Source organism: Protopterus annectens, chromosome 2.part0, assembly GCF_019279795.1.
Source record: "Protopterus annectens isolate FY-2018-M chromosome 2.part0, PAN1.0, whole genome shotgun sequence".
Classification (NCBI taxonomy): Eukaryota; Metazoa; Chordata; order Ceratodontiformes; family Protopteridae; genus Protopterus; species Protopterus annectens.
Genome location: NC_056728.1, coordinates 1,868,123,187 through 1,868,147,935, shown reverse-complemented (window position 1 = coordinate 1,868,147,935; position 24,749 = coordinate 1,868,123,187). Strand labels below are relative to the sequence as shown.

The 24,749-nt window shown below is 40.0% G+C and overlaps 1 protein-coding gene across 1 annotated transcript in view; it reads left to right on the top strand.

Annotated features, from left to right (window-relative positions):
• IGSF21 (immunoglobin superfamily member 21) overlaps nt 1-24,749 on the top strand; it is a gene marked incomplete at its 5' end in the record, with an annotated part of 1,235,684 nt that overhangs the window by 1,146,892 nt on the left and 64,043 nt on the right. The window lies entirely within an intron of this gene.

Below are 24,749 nucleotides of genomic sequence, written 5' to 3'. Positions count from 1 at the left end.
GGATCCACAAAGAAACTGGATAACCTACTCCTGACAAACTAAATGATGAATGTGCATATATGTACAGAGTAAAGGCATATATTACATGCCAGTGAAATACCTATAGATGGTAGCAACACTACCATCCTCAGTGTCAACAGTTCTTTGCACCACTCTTTACTAAGCAGAGTGTAACAGCTGTGCAAGGTAAAAAGGAATTTACAGGTGTTCTCTGCCTACAATGTGACTGAGACTGACAGCTGTATAAGGAAAGACAGTCAGTGAATGGCTGTTCATTTACATTGCAGGTAACAATACTTGCAAATGCAAGGGACAGCAGCAATTTGCATTCTGAGACACAGACATTAACACTTTCTTTGTTCTTCTGTCTGTATGTAACCTAATAGTGTAGCGGTTTGTGTATTTAGTGGGAAGGAGAACTTGCAAGGTGACAGCAGACACACAAACACACAGCCACACACACACACACACACACACACACACACACACACACACATTATCTGTGTGTGTGTGTGTGTGTGTGTGTGTGTGTGTGTGTGTGTGTGTGTGTGTGTGTGTGTGTGTGTATGTTTCTGTCACCAATAACTATAACGTGGTATGGTCCAATGCAATACATTTTCATAAAGGAATTTTAAAACAGTGTTTTTGGCATCAGAATTCCTTCTCATTAAAGTTCGGTTTAGCATGAAAACACATTCCCTATGCAATCAGAGGCATGACTTTATTTTCCTGTAAGAAGTCCACATTTGGATACCATAAATATCATGCTTCATTGGACGTAGGGTGAAAAAGCAAGTGAATTTAATGTCTGCCATACAGAACAGTACCGTACAGTAAAATGACAGTAAAATACTACTTCAAAGCACAACAAGCAGAATATAATGAATAAATAAGAGTGTTTATAAAATGTCTTACCTGCAGCAAGTATCAACAGCAACAAAACAATAAAGATGACTATAAAGACATCAACATCCTTCCCAGTCCATAAATACGTATTAATATTCTCTGGCTGGTTTTCAGTGTTACAGCTGTAGCTTCTCCTTCCTATTTAAGGCCCTGCAAATACATCTTACATTCCACTGATTTTCAGCTTGTAAGCTTGCAGAAAAACAGAAATAAAATGGACTCCGTCAGATTATTGTGTGTAGTTAAAAACATTTCTGTAGTGTTTTCTCATAAACTCAAGCTCATATTCCACCTGCTGCTTCCTCTTCTCTTCAGCTTTCTCTTTCAATATTAATATATACTTTTGCTATTTTAGTTCTTTTAGCAGGTAGCTAACAAAATGTCTCCTAATGTACTATGACTGCGGAGCACTTATTTGACCTTAGGGCTGTTGAAATGCTGAAGTCAAGAAGTAATATGCATGGATAGTTGCTATGTCACTGAATATGTCTCATTAAACTGTGCTCTTCTGTCCCCAAATGGCACGGCCTACACTGACAAGGATGACCAGAGGAGGAGATTTTGTCTGGTGACCTCATAGTGGTAGATAAAAAATCCAGGAAGTGGTTCAGTACTCACTGAATAACAAAGTTAATCTGAACAGATCACATGCCTTAATCCAGAATATCCAGCTAACCTAACTGCCCCATCAGGAAAGGAGTGGTCTTAGGATTGCCTCACTGTTTAGACAGTAATAGTTTCTTTACAGTCTTTCTTTAAAGGCCTGCAATTACCCAGAGTATCTTGTGAGCCCCAGTAAATAACCTAGAGCACTCAGAAACATGAAAAGGGTTGTGGAATTTATCTTAAACTGTTGATAGTGAGGACGTTGAGAAGGAACTAGTATGTTTGGAACAGCACCATATTTTGGGAAAGCAATCAATGTTGCATTATACTGCATACAGTCTTCTGACAGAAGTAATGTAAATTTGCCCATAGTCTCTAGATTAGTATATAAAATGTGATGTATATTTAGGCATCATTGGCATAATGGTCATTACTCATAAATGGAAAACAGAGGATTCAAAGAGATATCCTTTTCTCTGATAACATGTCATTTATTCTACTTTTTCATAATAATAAGAAAAAGTTATTATAGGTTCATAGGTAGGTACTAGGCTATCGGCCCAAGGGCCTAAGTAAGCCTAGCCAACAAAGTTCCCTGGCTTACACAACCGAAGAAAGTTAATTTCCTGTGCCCCAGTCGAGCAGAGCCACAAAAGTGATCCCCGGGGTGTATTTCCTATTTCCCATCCACTCGTCAAGATTTTTCTTGAAGAGTGCTAATGAGGAACTTTGCTTGACATAGATGGGCAGCTTGTTCCAGAGTATGGGAATCTCTGGGACAGGAATCTGTCCCTCCAGCATGTCCTGTTTATTGTGGTGACAAGGTTTAGGTCCCTAGAGCGTGTAGCTCGGAGGGATTGGGATTTCTTTAGGTGTAGCATGTCCAACAGCTCTGGGTTTGACATAGCTTTATATGTAAGGCAGAGATCACCTCGGAGTAGGCGATATGCTACAGAGTAAAGCTGGAGTGTTTTGAGATGGTCAGTGTAGGGCATCTGTTTTAGGCCAGTAATCCTCTTTGTGAGGTACTTCTGTGGTCTTTTCAGCTGCTGCAGATGTCTTGTGAGGTACATTCCAAAAGGGGTGTTGTACTCTATAATGGGTCTAATGAGGGTCGAGTAGTGATGGGAGGTGTGCCACGTAGAAGGATTTCCTGACTACTGTGGCAATGTGATTATCAAAGGAGAGACCACTGTCCACCTGGGTCCCAAGGTCTCTTATCACACATTCGGCGTTAAGAAGACTGCCGCCTATGTGGTAGTTCATGGGTACAGAGTTTTTGCCAAAGGGGATAACAATGAACCTTTTGGCATTGAGCTTGAGGCTATGGTTCTGACACCAGGCATCTGTCTCAGTGAGGCCTTTCTGTAGGATGTCCACATCATTTGAGGACTTGACTATAGCTCCTAGTTTGCAGTCGTCTGTGAACTTCATTAGCCAGAGGCTTTCTGTGTTAGCCTGTACTTCAGAGAAGTAGATACCAAACAGGAGAGGTCCCAGGACTGAACTCTGTGGTACTCCACTTGTCACTGGTTTGAAGTCAGATTTGGAGTCTGCAACTTTTACAGTGTGGGTTCTGTCAGTGAGCCAGTTGGCAACCCATCTTGTGACATAGGGGATTTATACCTAGTTTAATGAGTTTAGCTATAATTCCAGAATGGGGGATGGTGTCAAAAGCCTTGGCGAGGTCAAGATAGGCTGTGTGAACCACCTTACCCTCATCTATGCTTTGGTGACTGTCTCAAAGAAGTCGATCAGGTTCAGGAGGCATGATCTGTCTTTCACAAACCCAAACTGGGTGGGGTCCAGAGTTTGGAGGTTACCAATGTCTTTGTTTATGAATTCCATGATGATACGTTCCATGGCCTTTCAGACCAGGCTCATCAGGCTAATAGGGCGATAGTTCCCAGGATCAGTGGTGGCTCCCCCTTTGCAGAGTGGGATAACTGTTGCTATGTGTCATTCAGTGGGCACAAAGCCTGAAGTGAGGCTATGATTGAACATGGTGCTTGGGTGGGGAGCCAGTTCGTTCTGAAGTTCGTGTAAAACGCAGCCTGGGGTATTGTCTGGTCCCATGGATGTAGTGTTTTTGGCTTTAGAGAGTGCTGCTTTTACCTGTCTAGTTGTGATTACAGAGACTCTGCATCCTTCCTGTATAGATATGGGCCCTTTAGGGGGTGAGAGGGGGGCTAAAGTTAGCACTGAACATATCTGCCAGGATGTTGGCAATATCAGTTGGTGCTGTAATTTTTGTGCCATTGTGCTGTAACTCAGAGCAGATCTGGGTGTTGCCATTGAGATTCCTGACATAGCTATAGAATGCTTTGTGGTTGTTCTTAGACTCAGTGGTGATCTTGTTTTCATAGCTAGCTTTGGAGGATCTTATAAGGGATCTCAGCTTCTTACCGAGGCTGAACAGCGAGCTCCTGCACTCATGGGATTTTACTCTCTTTTGCAACAGTTTCTTCCTTCTGTTGTAGAGTTTGTTTATGGCAGGGGACCACCAGATTGGCTTTCTTTTTTTGGATGGTAGCGTCTTGGTTCTGTTTGGGATAGCACAATCCATGCACTCGTATAAGTGTTTATAGAGTGCATTTGTGCAGGATTCAGCAGTCGTAACTGTATTGTCCACCTGACTGGGTGTCATGAAGTTCACCACTTCTGTCTTAAGAAGCATGAAGTTGGCTGTGGAGAAATTTTTTACCGTGATTTCTTTAATGGGGGGTGGGGGCGGATGTGGATATCTAGGGTGATTTGCTTATGGTCGGATCTGACCAACGAGGAGTTGACTTCAGGTGTGGAACACCAGTCACTCATGCTGGTAATGACTAGGTCTAGGATATTGTTGTCCCTGGTGGGGATGTAGATAAGTTGATCCAGGGCATTGGAATTTATGAATTCCAGAAAGCGCTGAGTGAAGGAGTTGATGGTGGGGTCATTGAAATCACCTATTATTAGGGTGTTTGGTTGAACCCTAATATTTTCCAGTATATCAAGAAAAGAGGAGTGGAAATCCTGGAGCATGGTGGGGGATCTGTAGCAAGCTACAATTTGGATTGCAGTTTTGCCCAGAATTATTTGCACTTGGATGACCTCAAATGAATTATGTTGAACAACTATCCTGGAGGTGTGGATATCCTTAATGAATATGGACACACCTCTGCCTTTGGTGTTCCGGTCCAGGTTAGATGGCTGAAAGTGTGGTATGAGTTATAGCCTGGTAATGCAGGAGTGCACTCTGGAGCCTTGAACCAGGTCTCAGTCACTGCATAGATATCGATGTTCTTCATTTTAAGGAATGTCGCGAGTGAGTGCATTTTGAGATTTAGACTTCTAGCATTGAGTAGCATTACCCACAGTTTTTGCTTGCCTGTTCCTGTTACAGTGGTGAATTTGTCATTTGAACATTGCCTTAAAAAGGCACTATAGAGGCGGAAAGAGCCTTTGCCAGTATCTGGAATCCCAGGGGTGACAGGTGCAGGCCATCTCTGGCAAAGTATCGTGGTATGTCGACCATGTCATCCCAGGCAGACAGATACTGGATCCCCTTAGAATGACACCAGAAGCTTAGCCAACTGTTGTAGTCAGTCATTTTGTCCTTGTACTGCGGCATCATTCTAGATAATGGCAGGATGCTACTCAGGGTTAGGGTCATACCTGCCTGGGCTACAAGATCGGAGAGCTCTTCCATGTCTCTTTTCATGTAGTCCAGGGAGGTACGTCTCAGGTTGTTTACACAAACATGGACAATCACAGTCATATTTGTACTTGTTGTGGAGTGACCTGAGTACGTGGGTTATGTGGCAGATCTTGGCACCTGACAGGCAGCTGACAGTAACCTTCTCCTTGTTTAGCCTGGTGAGTGGCACATCAGTGTGCCTGACTATAGAGTCACCTATGACTAGTGTGTTGGGTACGTTGTTTTGCCTTATGGGCTGTGGTTGAGTGGCACACTGAGTCTGTGGGCTATGTGTCATTTGGGTTATGTTGGTGGGGGGAGGTTGCTTGCATTTCTGTTTTGGAGGTCTATTTTGCTTGAGCAGATTATTATTGAGAGCCTCTGCGAATGTTTTTTTGTTTCTATGTGTGGATTTTGATAGTGTAGGTTTAGTGGGACTATGTGATGAGTGTGGTGTGGTGCAATTGTTTACCTTCTCCTCTTGACTGTCAAGTTCAGTCTTGGCTGGAGAGAGCTTTACCTCCAGTTTGGCTAGATAAGTGCATCTCTCACAAGTTGTAGTACTGGGTGGTAGGAGGAGAGGGTTGTCTGTGTACATGAGGCAATTGCTACATTGCCCCAAGATGCCCAGATTCATCAGATAGACAGAAGAGAACACTAGGAGCTGACCCTTGCACATGCCTGAATAAAAAAACTATTTTCCTCTAGACAAGTGAGGAAAGTGAGTACAAGAGCTGTTTTTCTCTAAGCAAGTGAGGAAAGTAAGTACAAAAACTGATTTAATCTAGGTAATGAGGAAGGTTCAGTGCTGTAGTAATTTGTAGCTTATTTAGTGTTTGCAACAAGTTCTGAACAAGTGCTGAGCAGGAATAAGCAAATTCAAGTGCTAAAACTTAGACTCTTTATCTGGATCTTGTTGTAGATAGGCTACCTAGTGCTTACCACTCCCACTGATAAGCTAGAGGGCTTCCCTCCAACACAGAAAGGCTTGGGGCACAGAAGCTTACAAACAGTCCTGGATACAGCAAATCTGTATCTGGACTAAACTAGTTACAGGGAAGGTGGGAAACAAGTGCAAACGCAGGCTTTTAAACCAGAAAGTTGAAAGAGATGGAAAAACTGCCCAAATAGCCAATAAACTACAATTTCTGGGCCAGAAACCACTCTTGTGGTGGATAGGCTGCCTAGTGCTTACCACTCCCACTGATAAGTTAGAAGGCTTCCCTCCAACACAGAAAGGCTTGGGGGCACAGAAGCTTACAAATAGTCCTAAATACAGGCAGCAAATCTGTATCTGGACTAGGCTAGTTACAGGAAAAGTGGGAAACAAGCACAAACGCAGGCTTTTAAACCAGAAAGTTGAAAGAGATGGAAAAACTGCCCAAACAGCCAATAAACTACAATATCTGGGCCAGAAACCACTCTTGTGGTAGATAGGCTACCTTATGCTTACCACTCCCTCTGATAAGCTAGAAATCTTCCCTCCAACACAGAAAGGCTTAGGGGCACAGAAGCTTACAAACAGTCCTGAATACAGAAAATATGTATCCGGATTAGAACTACTTACAGGAAAGGCAGAAAACAAGCTTGGAATATATATATATATATATATATATATATATATATATATATATATATTATTATTTTTTTTTTTTAGTTAAGTGGGTTGGCTTTCTCAAAAAGTTCTCTCTTTATTAGAAAGAATGAGCTAATGACAGTAGCAAAAACACTTTAAATGCAGTACAAGCTAGCACACCTGAGTGTGTAGCAATATTAATCAAATACAGTTTACATAAATGCAGATAAGTTAAAATTGACAAAAACAAGTTTATGAAAAATCAAATAAGAGCACTTGAACACTTAAAAGCACACAGAACAGAAAATTAAGGAATTAAGGTAGAAGACAGTTATGTAAGAGCAGCTCAAGAAAGTATGTCATATTTTTTTTTTTTTTTTTTTTTTGGAGAGGGAGGGAACAGAGCAGATTAAAATACTATAGGGGATGTCCTTCCCAAGTGCTCTCTGTACACAGCAGAGGAGATGGGACTGGTAGGAGTGTCTGAAATCAAAATATGATCTCACTGTACTCAGTTGAGTGAGCAAATGAGATGGGCCCAGAAGGAGTGTCCAAGAACAGATTTACAGCAGGGGCGGGTAATTCCAAAGCCACCAAGATTAATACCACAACAAGAACGGGGGGGGGGGGGACTAATGTATAACTGTAGACCTCAGTACCTTATTATGTATGTGCATGCATATCCAAAGGTTTCAGACTGTAAACAAAATGAGCATCAGTCATTTGTGATTGCTAAAGGTATGAAAGATACCACTATATTGTGTGTGTGTGTGTGTGTGTGTGTGTGTGTGTGTGTGTGTGTGTGTGTGTGTGTGTGTGTGTGTGTGTAAAAAAGCCACAAAAGCATAACACATTGTCTTGCTATGTAGCAGACTGCAATAGTATTTGTACATGTATCAGATGCGCGTTTGCATGTTTGTATGTGGTCTATACTGAGCACACCATTGATGAATATATATTGCATATGTGTGTGTGTGTGTGTGTGTGTGTGTGTGTGTGTGTGTGTGTGTGTGTGTGTGTGTGTGTGTGTGTGTGATATTTAAAGTAGAAGATTACTTGAGCTCTGCAACGTTAATACTTGTATCCCTTGAAATATTTGTCCAGAGTGTCATTTTGATGATGATGATGATGATGATGATGACCACCAACATGGGTCAGAAGTGGCTGCTGCTGTTGGCACTAAGTTATGTAAATAATGGCAAACAGTCAGATGGTCAAATGATGGTGGTATGATGTCATATCAGGAAATAACAATAGTTATTAGGTTGCCAGACCCTATGGATAAAGCAAAACTATAATACAAGGTGGTGTTAAACTCATTTGAAAATACTTTATTGTATAAAACAAAGAGTGGTTTTATCATGTATGACATGTTCAGACTGTTAACTTCATAGAACTTCCTGTTCTGTGCATCAGACAGGATTTTCCAAGAATTAGATAGCTGTAAAATAGGCTTTAAACCATTTAGTTCATTTAATCTGGGACATTTTACAGCATTATTTAAACTTTATTATGCAAAAGGACTCCTTAATCATTAGCAATTATTAATGTTCCCACCTCTCAAAATACTGTTTAAAAAGTCTCCCTACTGAAATGTGGGCAATCAAAATACCAAGCACTGACAAACTGGAAAAAAAACCCAGAAAACCCAGGAAAAGAGTGAATGTCAAAGATTGCTCTCCTTTAAAGTTCTTTTATGCAGGTGACAAGTCACTCTGCATCATCCCAATATGGGGGAACCCTCCCCCCAACTTGTATATACTAATTCAGAGATTCCACACCTTGGTTGCTGCTGTGTCTTTCGGCTTATCCCTGTTAGGGATCGCCACAGTGGAACTCCCGTCTGCTAATGTTTGGTAGTGGATTTTTACGTGCCGACTTACCAGCCCTGATGCACAACCTTCAACGAAGGCACGCCCATTCACAGATGCCTCCACACAGAAGACGCTCTAGCTGAGAATTGAATGCAACAACGTCTTGCTGTGAGGCGACAATGCTACCGCAGCATCACCTGGTAAATAGGAATATTCCAAGAAATGGCCATCTCAGACTTGGTATATGTATGCCTGTTTTTCAACCATTCAGTCTCTGTGCTTTAGGAATCACTCTTGCAGGTCCTGATATTTCAAGTGCTTATCTTTGAGGCTTAAATTATAATACATGAAAAATAAAATGAGTAAAATCATTACATAAAACAAAATGTTTGCCTAGAACATTCTCCCCCGGATTCACGAATCCTCCATGTAAGACTTAATAAGTCTTACTCGGAGGCTGCAGTTGAACGGTATGACATCAGCATGCCATGAATATGCATGAGAGCACGCTGACTCAACCATAAGTCTTACACAGACCATGTAAGAAAGCAGGGGGCATGTCCGACTGCCAAGTAGTCTAAATGTCCACGCCCCTGCAAGTGTTGAAAATAAAAGCAAATAAACAAGAGTGAGTCCACTCAAATGTCACTGTCTGATATTGTAAACCCCCATCACAGCTCTAAAACACATAACATTAAATTTTTTTTTAAATTCCCAAAATAGCTGCCCGTATTTGCGCATGTGTGCGCGGGTGTGCCCATTGCTTATCTACAGTTAGCAATTCTGACATGGAAGAGCATAAGAAAGAATGTTTATGCAAATCACACAAAATAGCAATAGCGTAATGGTAGAGCGTTCACACAAAGAAGAGGCATTCACGGTTCGAGTCCCACCACTCCCTTTCGTATTTATTTTTTAAATCAGTATATGGAATAATACCTAACATATATGTTTAAACATAACTAAATAGCAGTGAAATGGCCAATGTATCAGTGAATAAAATAAATATTTTAAAGGATCCCAGTATAAAATTGCCTGCAGTTAAGCAGCGCTTCACCCAGCGCAATAGAGTTGCCCATAGTTTAACAGCGCTTTACCCAGCGCAATAGAGTTGCCCATAGTTTAACAGCGCTTTACCCAGCGCAATGTGTTTGCCTGGACGTGCGTGCCGTGCCAACCAGGGCACCGTAGGGCACTGAGGAGCAACGTAGAGCAAAGTTGCTTAAATGCAGCCACACCCCCTAGCCTGTCTGGACAGTATGAAAATAAAATGAATAACAAGGTTCAAACCCTGGACTCTGTGCATCAGAAGTAAAGTACAGAACCACTAAGCCATGACAACACAGGGGAAACAGCCACTGTTAACATTCATATACTTACTAATGGTAGTTTAACCATTACTAAGCAGGTCCGCAGTCAGCCGAGAATTTTACAAAATGGCCAATCACAAAAAAGTGTGGGAAATGCGACATATTTAAGCCCCACAGGCGGGAATACACGCCATACTGATTGTAGCTCACATCTGCAGTTAGAATGTCTGGTGTTGGTGAGGGAACATGCTTCCGAGCGCAAAGTTGGGGCATCGAGGAGTCGAAATACATGGTTTGGCTCCTTGTCCACCATCATTAGTCAAGACTCCTGCAGGGCCAGTTCGAAGGGACGGAATACAAGGCAGAGGCTTGGAACTGGTTAGCTCGTGACCTCACCAGTGCCACAGGCGTTCCTCAGACTGGTGAGCAGGTCCGTCACCACCATGCGGACCTGAAGAGACAAAAGCAGGACCGCCTGAACCAATGGATACATGAGGCCCATGGGATGCGGGATGCCCCACAACTGAGTATGTAGCCATGGAATGCAGTATGTAAGAATTGATAATGGAGTATGTATAATGGATAGGTATGTCTCAATATCCCTTCATTTACTTTACAGCTGCAGGTGAGCGTACTGCGAATCAGCAAGCCTATGCTGATAGGCTGCTAAGGCTGCACCACCAGGCAGGTTAGTGATTATTCTGCATGTATTGTTATATAAAATATGGGAGAGGGCATGAAAGAAAGTGTTGTAGTCCAATAATACAGCCATAAAATTGCCTGAATAAGTCCTCTGTATGTACTGTCACATAAAAACGTCAGAGATGCAGAAAAAGAGTGTAGTAACCCATTAAGAAAGGTAACATATGTCTGGAATAATATCTCTGCAGGCACTGTCATATAAAATAAGTGAGTGAGCCTGAAAAAAGAGTGTTCTAACCCATTAATAAAGGTATAATATGTCTTGAACATGTCTGCCATATACACCGTTAAAACAAATAAAGGAGTGAGCCTGTTGAAAAATGTGTAATGTCATTAATAAAGGTCTAAAACCCGGAGTGTGTCTGTGTCACAGAGTTTGAAATGTTGTTGTACCCTTGCATTATACAAACAGTACTGTTTGAAAAGGTGCTGGCAACCCAGAGTTGTGCAGTCCTATATAAAGTGGGTGATGGAAGTGCTAGTAGCTGTGAAACATATATACAGTCCACAACAGTCAGTTACTGGCTGGCATGAATAAGTAAATCTGGCACACGTGTAGCATGTTATTTTTCCCCAGAAATGTGTGTGTGTGTCAAGAAATGCAGGGTTCTGTACAAATCGAAGTGAAAATGTCATGTGAAAACATCCCAGATATGTAGATAAAGAAATATAAATGCAATCAAGAAATATGTAGCAGTAACATCTGCATCCTGGACAGTTAGTATGTCAGATATAGGTCAGGCATATATTGAACTAGCCAAACCCATTACACAACCTAATGTATGGTGGCAAGTGTAATAATACATGCAGGGGATATACACTTGCAGTCACTGGGAATGTAGTGTAGATGAAAAGGTAATTATAAGATGCTAACCAAGGTTTTTTCTACACCCTACTGTATGTGCATAAACCATGCAATTCCACACCTCAGTGAGTATGTGTAATCTTAAATATTTATTGGGACATATGTCCTATTGTTCTATAAATATTTGCATTCACGTTGATCCATGTGCCCTGTTTAAACACCACAATCATGGTGGCCTGTTGCTACCAAACATCCCTGCATGCTGTTGGAATATCCACTGTGGTTCAATATATGCATGTGTTATGCTTGCTGTTCAACTGTTGTAACCTTGGTGTGTTGGGTTAATGGGAATATTACTGCATGCTGTTACAACTAATCTGGAATACTGTTTTGCTTATGTTGTAATTAAACACACCTAATCACAGAACATATGGGAAGGCCGGTCCCAGCGGAACCACCTGTCCCTCCTCAGCTAGCGAGTGCACCTGGTACCAGCAGGTCCAGTGCCCAGCCCGGGCTCCCCTCCTCTGCTGGTCCTGTGCCACCTTCAGGTGGAAGTGCTGCAGGGGATGGGGTTCATCCCCCCATGCAAGCTTGGGCGGAGAGAGCCACCTGTCACTCTTCTAAGGGTCTGGGTTGTGGTGCATAGGGAGATCCAGCGTTCAGTCGCTGATCCCCTATGCCAGCTCAAGGCGAGAATGGCACGTCTCATGGGTGAGCCTGCCCGTCCTACGCAGCCCCCAGCACAGCCACCCTCGGTGCTGTGAAGGTTCAGTGGTGACTGCCCATGGGTGGGGATCTCAGTTCCACTGTTACCATCTGTGGGCTCATGGGCTTGCGATTTCCAAACATCCGACCCCGTCAATTGTGTTCACCCACCCCATGTGTCATACACCACCCCTGTATGCGTCTTGTCTGTCTTGTCTGTTTACCTTCCCAACCTACCTCCCCGAACATACCTACTTCCTCTACCTCACTTCCCACTCTCACCTGAAAAAAAAAAAAAAAGGGCAATCTGTACCCACAAAAAAATTACACCCCATACATAGCTGCCCATTTCGCACACATGTCCATTGGACATGTAAGCTGATAATTAGAATTGGCAGTACAACATACTTTGTTGTCCTCACACCTCTCCCAGGGGTGGAAGGTTTCAAATTTCAATCCAAATTCACTGCATATGCACAGCTGTTGCTGTTAAAGAAATGGGCAGCTATGGACCTTCCCTACACCCGTGCTGCACATCCCGAGCTTGTTTACCTACAGTCTGCCCCTCTGTGTGCCCCCTTTTTCACCACTTTCCTATCTCCCCATTTTCTTTTCTTTAAAAGAAATTAGCGTGGGGGTTAGCGGGAGTAAGCACTTTTAAGCAGTAGTAAGCTGGTTTAAGCGAGTGTGCGCATGTGTACGCTTAGCTAAGTGTCACTCAGTAAGAAACTTTGGTGTTATCCACGACATACACCTTTGATTTCTTGACTTTACCTGGCCTACCTGTTGACAAACCTCTTTCACTATTATGTAAATGTAAGCTGACACATGTCACTCTGCTCCAATGAGCTTCACTCCTTTCATACATACCCCCCTTGTGATGTCACCTATATTCTACTCTGTTACTCCCCTTATCCTACTCCTACACTTCACTGACTGTGCTCATTTGCTATGTAAACTTGCGATTCACTATCCTAACTCTCATTTGCATAGGACTGCCTACTAATGCTTAGTTACATCTCTTAGACTGAGCTTTCCCCCTTAGCAACCTCTACTCGGTGGCCATGTTGTCTTTAGTCTGCCATTCCCTTGCATTGTAAATCCATTTTAGCTATAAAATCCACATTTGTGGATCTTAATTATTAATTTTTTTGCTTTTTAGGGTGCAGCACGTTTGCGCGGCGCTGTGCTACGGTTAAACCCCGGAGATCGGGATAAAAAAAACGTTATTTTATTTTTAATTTGCATCACTTCCCGTTGCCACTGGCCGTACTTTTGGCCATTGGCATGCTTCCTCCTGTGAATGCATGCTTTTTTTCCAGCTGACATGGCTCCGTTTTGCTATTTACAGAACCGTACTCAGTTATCAACTGAGTACATTTCAGCAATTAACACTACTCCTACTTGGACAGGTTTTGGTTTCCTGGATCGCAAATTTACCTCATTTGCATAGCTTTCACCTGCAATTGAGGTAATTTGCATATCCAAGCCCTATCCGTGTAGGACTAGTTTAAGGAGCTCTGTTACACGCCCCTACCAGCTCTTTCTGGATCGCTCGGCGGATATGTTGTCTGCATGGAGTCTTACTCTATTCTTTGACTCCGTGCAAGCCTTCATGAATCCGGCCCTCTGATTTTTTATATCTGCATGATGCAGTTTTTTTTTTCATTCAACCTTCTAGTTGTCTTAGAACTCGGGTCATGTAGTATGTCAGGTAAACTGCCTATCTAATATTACTGTCAGCACAGAGAAAAAATATAACTTTATATGCTAACTGGATAAATATAATAAGTCAAAAAAGCTACATGTGTAGCATGTACCACATGAGTAAATTCCCTTTTTTACAACAGTTCCCATACTTCATTTGGTTTTCTTTCCCAGGAGCTCTATAACCTTTCCTGGTTTCTTGTACAGAAACATAAGGCTGTGTCTTACAGCTCTTCTGTTTAAATGTTACAAGAATAAGTTACACAAAATGCTGTTTTATGATTAAGGATTATATTATAAGAAATATCAGTGTAGTCACCCTTAAAATTAGGTGCATAATGCTCATTGTTTTGACACAATGAGAAAAAATCCTGCCTGTGACCCAAATGATCCATGTTTAAATACAATCATAGAAGCAGGAGGAGATGAAACTGAGAGGATGGAGTGAGTGGCATCTTCCTGTTCACCTATACTAGTGAGAGAGGTGGTAAAGTCTCATCACTTTGGTGGCACTTAGCAGGAACACTGGGTATTGAATCCATAGAATATGCATCAAGTGAGCATACACTGCCACAAACAGTGCTAGTGTGCACATAGATACTTGCCTAATGTAGTGCACTACATTTGTGGAACTCCAGAGAAATACTGACCAAACCAACTTCAGCTGCAGGCTGCTTCACAGACCCTGCTAGCTGGCCTGCTACCTACCACCCAGCTCTTCTTACTGGGGAATCAATGAGCTGATGCAGATCTTTAGACAAGTGTGCACGGATCATTGGGCTGTCAGCCTAGCTTGGAGATGCCCAGCTCTCATTTCATAAAATGAGTGGGTCATTTGGGTCTGGTTAGTGGGACCAGTGGACAGGGTCCTGTGGAGGTGGGGACATGATGCAGGTGGATTATAAAAATAGTTGTTGAAAGGGAGCAGATAGAATTATAAATAATAAGGTTCCTGAATGCCACTGTTTTTTTTTTCTTTACTTTTCCACGTAGCACATTTTGTAGTCCCTATTATAAAACATAGCTTAAAGCTCATTCATATAATTGGTAAACTTATATTATTGTTTTCTTGTCTATGATTTCATAGCATTCCTTATTTATATGATATGGGTGCATAATTTTTACATAAAGGAGAGTATTTTAACTTCTTTCTTATATGAGATAATTTCTACAATACTTTGTATCTTTATTCTTATGTCTCATTATACCAACAAATTCATAGCAGAGTAATCTATTTACACATTAAAATGTAGATATGTACAGGTAGTATTACAAAAATCATTAACATTGTTTATCTCATGGGCAGACCCATACCATGCAAAAAAAATCTATATAATGAAAATAACAGCTTTTATGTAAAATATAGTGATTTATAAAGATGCTGTTTTTCCAATCACTCACAGCATTTAGTCATTGTGGGGGCCATAATCATGGCTGGGGGACATAGATATACTTCTTATATTGGTTTATAACAAATAAACACAATGGTAGAAAGTCATAATTAGAATATGGTACCAATTGCTTCAGGAATGATTTATTATGTTTATTTGTAGTTTAAATGAGTGTGGGTACACAATACATATCAAATAAATGATTTTGCACATTCTGAAATAAAAAAAATGAAATAATTTTAACATATGTTTGTCAAGCACTTTTCACCATTTTATGCTCTACTCTTATTATACTAGAGTATGAACAGCAGGCACCACAGAACAAAGGTGGAAACATTAAGCAGCTGTAAAAACTCTAGTACATTTTGCACTGACACTTCAAGCTGTTTCGGCCACTGTCTGTTTAGCAGTGCTAAGTGGTTTACAGTTTTTAAAGCTGTAGAACTCTTAATACTCTTAGGTTCATAGGTTCATAGGTTTATACTAGGCTATCTGCCCTAAGGCATTTATAAGCCTAGCCCAAATTTTTGTGGCTTACGCCACCCCTTATATGAAAAAATACTGTGCCCATTAGTTTGTTGTGCCTCTGTCCAGCAGTGACACAGAGATGATTCCCGGGGTAAACCTACAATCTCCCATCCACAGGTCTAGATTTCTCTTGAACAGAGTCAGCGAGGTGCTCTGCCTCACATGGACCGGGATTTTATTCCACAGCATAGGGAGTCTCTGAGTGATAAATCTATCCCTCCAGCACGTCCTATTTATATCCGTGCTAAGGTTTAAGTCGCTTGCTCTAGTGGTTTTGGTGGATTTGGATTTTTTGAGGTGGAGCATGTCCATTAATTCCGGGTTGGACATGGCCTTGTATGTCAGGCACATGTCACCTCTGAGCAGACGGTATGCGACTGAATAGAGCTGGAGTTTCTTCAATCTGGCAGCATATGACAGATTTTGGAGTCCCTTTATCCTTTTGGTGAGGAACTTTTGGGTTCTCTCCAATTGCTGCAGATGTCGGGTGAGATACATCCCGAATGGGGCATTGTACTCGATCATTGGTCTGATAAGTGAAGAGTACAGGGGAACAATGACCTCACTAGATCTGGATGTGAATCCCTTCATGATCAGGTGGGCAATGTAGAAGGTCTTTCTAACCACTTTAGCAACGTGAGTGTCAAAAGAAAGGCCACTGTCAACCTGGGTCCCCAGGTCCCTGATAACCTCTTCTGTGCTTAGTGGATTGCCACCTATATGGTAGCTTGGGGTTACCTTGTTTTTCCCGAAGGGTATGACTATACATTTTTTGGCGTTTAACTTCAGGCCATGGCTCTGGCACCAGCTATCTGTTTCTGTGAGTCCCTTCTGAAGGATATCCGTGTCCGATGCACTTTCCACTATGGCGCCCAGTTTGCAGTCGTCTGCAAACTTTGTCAGCCAAAGTCCTCCCATGTTGGCCTGTACTTCTGAGGATCTTCCCTTGACAAAGCCAAACTGGGTCGGGTCCAATGTCTGCAAGTCCCCTATATCTTTGTTTATGAGCTCCATTATGATCCTCTCCATAGCTTTGCAGACTAGACTTGTTAAGCTTATGGGGTGGTAATTACCAGGGTCCGTAGATGCGCTGCCTTTGTGGAGTGGGACCACAGTTGCTGTACGCCACTCCTTGGGCACGTATCCTGTGGTAAGGCTGAGATTAAACAGCTGCCTTATGTGCGGGTTTAATTCCTCATTTAGCTCGTGTAGCACACAGCCGGGGACACCATCCGGTCCCATTGATGCTTATGTGTGTGTGTGTGTGTGTGTGTGTGTGTGTGTGTGTGTGTGTGTGTGTGTGTGTGTGTGTGTGTGTGTGTGCACGTGCTCGTACTGCACTGGCTTTATGGCACAGATTATTGAGTGAGTGCATGTAAGGACAAATGGCAGTAAGCACAACTGTCCATAATGCTAACGTTAAGGTGATGTGCATATTCTGTTTCTAGTGAAATTTGTTATTATGTGCTAGTTTGGGTGGCTTGTTTCTTATTTGTGAGTGGTTTGTTTTGTGGAGTATTTATTTGTCTTGGAGTATCCTTGCTGGTCCATTTCTCACTGTACACTAATAGTGACATCCTTGAGATTTCTTTTTTGTCCAACTTAATGTGACAATGAAGTTGGTACATTTAAGTCTAGAAGTTTTGGAGGCTTGCCCACCTGCAAACACACTTTTTAAAACTTTGCATATTGGCCATTGACCTCAGCAGAGATAATTATTGACTTCTGTCTACCTGTAGAAGCACTAATAAACCTTTAATCCATGACATACATCTAATTTATTTTTTAAAAAACTTAGTAGTATCCATTTTCTAATCAAAAGCAATAATCTCATCTTCTTAAAGTTCTATGCTAAGAAAAAAATACTGCCAATTTTTGCATGCACCACCTTAGTGTCTAGTACAGTGTTTACGATAAAAAAGTAATACCCAATAAATACCCAATATCAAGAGTTTTTTATATATGTATGAATCCAAATTAGATTTCTGCTTAAATTTCTATAATGGATGGGAAATAAATTAAATATTTTAAATCTATCTTCAGATGTGATACTCCTCTTATTTTTTTTAAAAGAATCTCTGGACTTTTTCCAGTCAACCGATATCAGCTTTCAAAAATGTGCAAAAGCCCACACCACATTCCATAAAGGGTCTAATAATAGTTTGGAAAATAGGGATCACATCCAGCTCATGTCTAGAGGATATCGTTCTTAATAAAGCTGAGTAAGTCTTCCTTAAGATTGCACTGGCTTGATTTTCAAAGCTTTCTTTAATAATGGTACTATCTGTACTATAAGGCAAGACAGAATTATGTTTACCCATGCAGCATCTTATAGTTGTACTTACTAAATTTCATGCCATTAGATTCCTCTTATCCTAAGTAATAGTGCATTTCATAATAGTCATGAAGTGACCATTGTAGGGGGACCTAGTCAGCTATAAAGTCATACAGATTGCAGAGAGGGCAATCCAGAGATTATCAGTTATTGATCTTTACTGTTAGAAAGAGCTGCAGCTGTGAGTAATAGTGAGCAGAAACTACTGCATGCAATGTACAGGAATTCCATCTTTTGTCTGACTTTCAAAACTTGTACAGTCAATGCAACACCTTTACTGTACCTAATTTAGTATTTAATTGTGTATTATTTGTGCGATTTTTCTCACAGAAGTTGATTTAAGTTCTGTTTGAATTCTGTGGTAACTGATTTTGACTATTCTTTTATTTTAGAATTTTAATGAGTGTGCCATTAAGGATCCACTAAAGCACAAATATCTTCTACAGTGTAAGAAATGCTATATTTAAAGACAACAGCTGTTAACACCAGCGATCTGTGTTCCTCATGTCAAAAGCTGTATGATTTGCTTACCATTATCAGTAGTAAATCTAGACTTACTGATGATGATTGCACTTGTGCATTTGGCACGGCTTGGAGAACTGTTGTTACATATATTAATGACTGGACTGATGAGATAAATAATGTTAGGCAAATAGCAAATAGGCAATGCTCCTGATACTTTCAGAATTCTGGATATAAGTATTCAACATTTTGAGGATTCAGGGTGTTCAGAAGGAAATAAAAAAGAAAGGAAGAAGTTCACAACAAATAACAAAGAGGAAAAAAATGGAGAAATGTCTGTAAAGTAAAAAGAATACCTGCTAAAAGGATGCTGCTTTGTTATGTAACACACAAATTACAAGGAAAGGTAACATTTTTTATCAGAAAAAAAGGCAGCATTTTTTTCAAAAGTAAAGGTAGAAAAAAAGAGGCAAGGGGTAGGTGAAAAGGAAGAAATCAAATTTGAATGTGGAAGGATTAAAGAACATTACTGTAAAAAAAGAGGAAAAAGAGAGATGTTGATAATATAGCTCAAGATGTGGAGGTACAAAACAAGCAGGATGAAAACTTTGTGCTTACAAATGTAATGCCCAGTGAATACAATGGGATTAATAAGACTAACCGTGATGAAGATCATTCCTGATAGAGCAGATGTTACTGAATTAGAAGATGAAGATTCTTCAGATCCGATCACAAAATATATTTTGTAATTGGAGATTTGATTAGTAGAGGAACTGATACTTACATTCGCAGAGAAGACAATGAACATCGAATAGTGTTATGCTTGCCAGGAGCAAAAATAGAGGATGTGAGGCAATCCTTAGAAGACCTTAATGCAAGGAAGTATGAATCTGTTTTATTCATATCAGTATGAATGATCTGGTCTGCAAGGACTCTCTCACTGGTTTTAAGGAACTTAATGCTCTCTTATATAGCAGAGCTTGTGCAGGTTTTAGGACATGTTTTTCAAAAATCACATATAGAAAGGAGAGTTAGGTGTCCATAAATGAAAAAAAATGTGGAGTAAAATGCCCACTTTAAAAAATGGTAATGTGTAGAATATCTTAGCCTAATTTTGGGAATGCATGAGTTCAGGCAGGATGCCGTGCATTTGTTACTATCAGGAAATAGAAATTTTGCAGCAAATGTTTTGAAATATTTGACAGACACAAGGCATGATCTCTGCCAGGTTGAACATTTAACAGTTAAAAGATTGCAACATTGGATGCATTTCTGATGGTTGTTAATGCTAGGAGCATTAATAATATTTTTTTAATTGGAAAATTTGCCACATTCCCACAAGATTGATGTTATTTTTTGTGAAACATGGTTAAAGAATAGTGACTGGAAACAAGTTCTGTCAGGGTATAAATCTTTTTACTGTAACAGACATTTTAACAAACAATCGTGCAGATGTTATGATAGGGATTAATGACAGCTATTAGACCTGTGATTATTACATGTTCAATGATAACACCAATACTATAGACTGTGTAACTGAGACAATAAAGGCAACCCTGGAACATATAACAATTGTTGGAGTGTATAGACTACCAAAGTCAAGTGCAGATGACCTAGAGGAATTCATACATTTCTTGCATGAAACACAAGAGGGAAAAATAATAGTGACTGGGGACTTACATTCACCAAAAACATACTGGAATAATATTGATTCAACAACATTACTAAGGAAATTATTCACAATGTATGCTCAGGAACAACAATTGATTCAGATTGCAGCAAAACTACCAGGGAGCATAACATACTATTAAAAATGTAAATTCAAACGTCATGATCAAAGGTTGGTTCAACACTATAAGAACAACTGAATAAAAATAGAAAAGCCAACCAAATACAGCTAAAAAATAGAAGTTTAATAGGTTAGTGCTGTCATGCACTAAGGCACTTTTTCATAGCATACAAACAAGACTGTAAAAAACTAATAGGGAATGGACCATACTAGACTTTGTGTTCCTAAAGAAATTACTATTTCATGTCAGGTTTTACCACCGTTGATGTGCAGTTATAAAGTTTAAATTGTTGCTAGATAATTCTGCCAAACTGAAATCTAAACCAATGCACAGAAGATTAATTACAGATTATATGAAAGCAAAACAGTTACTATGTAAAACTAATTGGAGTGATGTGTTCAGTGGAAAACTGTTCAGGAGGAATGTAGAAAACTTTGAAAGAGAAATTGTTTCAGTGCAAAAAAATTTAAAAAAATGTTTAACATTACGATCAGGGCATACAATATTAGGAGGATATATTTCCATAAGAACAAGATACTTGATTAAAGTGAGAGACGAAAAAAAAAGAAATGGAAAAGAGGTCAAACTACAACTTTGAGAACTGAAATAAACAGTGGGGGCTTGACCCAAATCGAGGGTGCAGGTGGCTTGCCACCTGGAAAAGCATTTAGTTAATATTTTCATAGAGCTGAGTTCCTGACTAGTTGTATTCAGTTAGTTGATTTCATCTTGATTTATAATTTAACAAGTCATAGTAGAAACAATATTTTCACTGTTTCTGAAACTTTACTTTTTATTCATTTACACCAGCTGTTTTATCATGATGTACTAGGAAAGCATCAGAATATTTTAGAATCTCATCCTTCTGTAAGGGCTACAAAATGTTGATCTCTAATAGAGTGCTCATTTACAAAACAGCAAAGAAAATTCGCCTGTGAGACTATACTCATCTGCCCATTTGACTATTACTACTTTCAGAACCCCAGCCAGCTGGTTCTTTTGCCTAAGTACAAGCTTTTTAGTAGAAGCTCACTGTCCCTTCTGAGCTCCTTTGGTTTGATTCCCTCCTATAGCCACAGGTACACTCAATTAAACAGAAACCTCCTCAGGTGTGAACTGACTTCACTGATTCAGGAATTAATGTTTTGAAGCACAGGGTGCCCCTGAGCAATTCTAGAGAAACATAAGTTTGCCACTTCAGATGTTTCTTTACGTTTTTTTTTTTTTATTTCTCTCTAAAACCTACCCCTGTGCAGTGATTATGCAAAATTTATTAGACATATAAACTCCAATATATATCCTGAAAATGTCTGCCATACAGCAGTGCCGAGAAAACATTTTGGTCAGTAATGTTTTCAAGGTTCCACCATAACTTACCCTTTCATCAACTTAGTCCCAGCTCATTCTCCAGAAAGATGCTTAATCTGCATACACCTGACCTGACAGTTTAAGCATTTTTCTAAATCCAGATTACTTCTAGCTAAAGTAGACATTATACCTGTACACATGATGGACAGTGATTGTTGGAATACTTATTCTGAGCATCACTTCACAGTAAAAGTCAGGCATTCCATTAAATGCAAACCCATTATTGTCATGGTTATTATCAGCCACTGGGCCAGAAACCTTAACATACTCCTCCTTTACTGCACTAAGGTAACCATACTACCATCCTAGGAGTAACAATGTAGATTCCAGCGTCATTATTCAAGGAAATGGTGCATTCAACCAGCTCAAAGTACAGCCAGGTGCATATAGTTTGGACCTTTAATTAATTGTCATATGTTTTTTCTTTTTATTCTGAAATAAACTGAGAGAACACTTACTGGTAAAATTATGTTAGACATTTGCACAGTAATATCTGCCTAGTGTTTAAAATGCCTCATCACTGTCATCAGCACAAAGCTGAGAATCACCTCTCCAATTGAGGAAATGTATTTCTGATTAGTACCAACCTGCAAACTGAACATTCATAGTCAAGCGTTCCTTGCCCATAGCCATCTTAGCTATTCTGTACACGTACATAATGCAGTTATGCTTTTCCCTAAAAGTGCATTGCATGTGTACTTACATGGCATTTGCTAACTGCATTCACCTGTATTCTTTCTGATGCCTCTTCCAAATGTAACCATATATTGTAAACCAGTATAATATTTAATTATCAACATGCATGTTGTGCAGTAGCTAGTAATAAGATTGTGTTTTCTGTGACTGTCAAGGAGTTTGGCATAGTTCTTAAAAGGTTCTCAAGCTTAACAAACCTTTGAATTTAATAAATGGATAAAGTGCGCCTTTGAGACTCTATGGCCTGTTTTCAACAGCAATATAGGACAGAATTTTTTTTTCGTTCTGACAGCTGCAGAGATTTTTTTACTCTAATGAATAAAGTGTGAGCAATTAAATATGTTTGTTACATCAGTCTTGCACATAAGATATCCTCTGCAATTTTTTGTAATTTAAAATAATTCATTAGAAAATACCTGAAAAGAATCTGTAATACATAGCAGAAAGCTATAGCCAATGTTAACGTTAAGTGTAAGATGGAATACAATGACTAATCAGATTAAATTTGTGAAGCATGTCTGATTCTAATATCAGCTTAATAATTGCCTTACTTCCTATATTATAATTTCACAGCTCCCATTCATTAATCATTGCAGTAATTAACTGTTTAGCTTCCCTTGCTTTTTGAAGACTTGAGAACAAAAACAGTGGGGCTCAGACCTGTATTACCATTTTAGATGTATATTTTCTGCCTGTATCTACTTGAAGTCTGTGTGTCAGAGTAATGCAGATGCTTTGCCATTGATAAATTCTTCATTCTTTTTTAAATACTTTGGTCTCTTCAAGTAGCTACCAATGCCCTTCTAATGATTGTTTAAAGTTCTGCTAGGAATTTTTGCTTCTGACTACATTGCCAATGAACAAGGGAACCATGTCATCAATCATTCCAGTCTCATCATTCACAGTTCTGATTATTTCTGGCAATGCATTTTCTGTGTTTTCAGTGTCAAAAGCACATATTGCAAATGACTTCCAAAACCTGGTATCAGACTCAGGGCTGGCCTTAGCTGAAATGGCACCCTAGGCAAAGTAGTGCTCTGGCACCCCTTAAGCCCCACCCACACCATACTCAAGGAACACCCCTATTTGAGCCACACCCACAGGTAGGTCACTCCCACAAAAGCCACTCCAGTTCTTTCAACTTTTTAAATGCATGAAAAATTAATGAATGCCTTGTCATACTGTAACAAAGATACCTTGTAATGTAGTTAAACTGCAAGTGAAGGCTGAATTCTCCTTAATAAACCTGCTTGATCTGTTGCACATTTAAAGATTTTATCTACAGTCATGACAGACAGTAATAGCATTGCATTTTACAAGGTGCATTATTGTTTATGTGTAGAACTTGCGTCATTTAGTCTGGTGTAGCATCAACTATGCAGTATGCAATGACTGCCTAAAATATTACACATTAGATTACTACATACCCTGATGTGTGCTTCATGCTCTTCACAGGTCAACCATCAAGTCAACATACTTCAAAGTCAGCGACACATTGTGATTTGGTATTGCAGCTGTATGCAGCCATAATGATCTACGACTTCAGAGATAATTTATTTAGCATGATAATTCCACACTCCATAGTCAGCTTCCACCACCATATTCAAAGTCAAACAACTATTCATGACAAAAAATCTCCCACTTTTTATCCCTAGTAGGCAGATCTACAGCTATAATATGGCATACCCATCACTGATCGCATTCACCTCACAAAAGAATCATACCTGATGTCAAAGTGCTTAACATGTGCAGATTCATAACCCCCCAAAAAAGGGATTACTGTGCCTCCTTACAGAAAGCTAACTTGATGGCCATTCTCCAGATGACCCTTTTATTATTTTTTTTATATTTATTTATCAAAAATATAAAAGCTACCCTAGAGATTATTCTCACCACAGGGCCTTCAGTCCCTCTCAACCCATACCCCTCACATACAACTGCCAACTACTCACAAAGAGTCACAGTTCCTCACCTACATACATACATATCTACCAGCTCAAGTGACTATTACCCTCATCCCCCTCACACCATCTATCCTCTCACCCTTCTCTAACCTTTTCACAGCTGAGGGTTTAGGTTTTCTCCTCACTGTATAGCTTTTCTCTCACCTCTTCATGCGATGTTCTTAACCTCATGCTACTACATATAGCCCCCTCCTATGAATGAATTAAATTTGAAAGAATGTGCTTCATAGATACACATTTTGACATTCTTCATTTTTCATTTTGTGTTTTGTAAACAATTTGCTTTACTTCCAAAATAAGAATGTAATGCCTGGTGACTGGCCAAATCTTGAGTTTGTTCAATACTACTCTTCCATTTGGTTTCTGGTTGTAAACTGCAGACTGAGCCTGAAAACAGTCCAT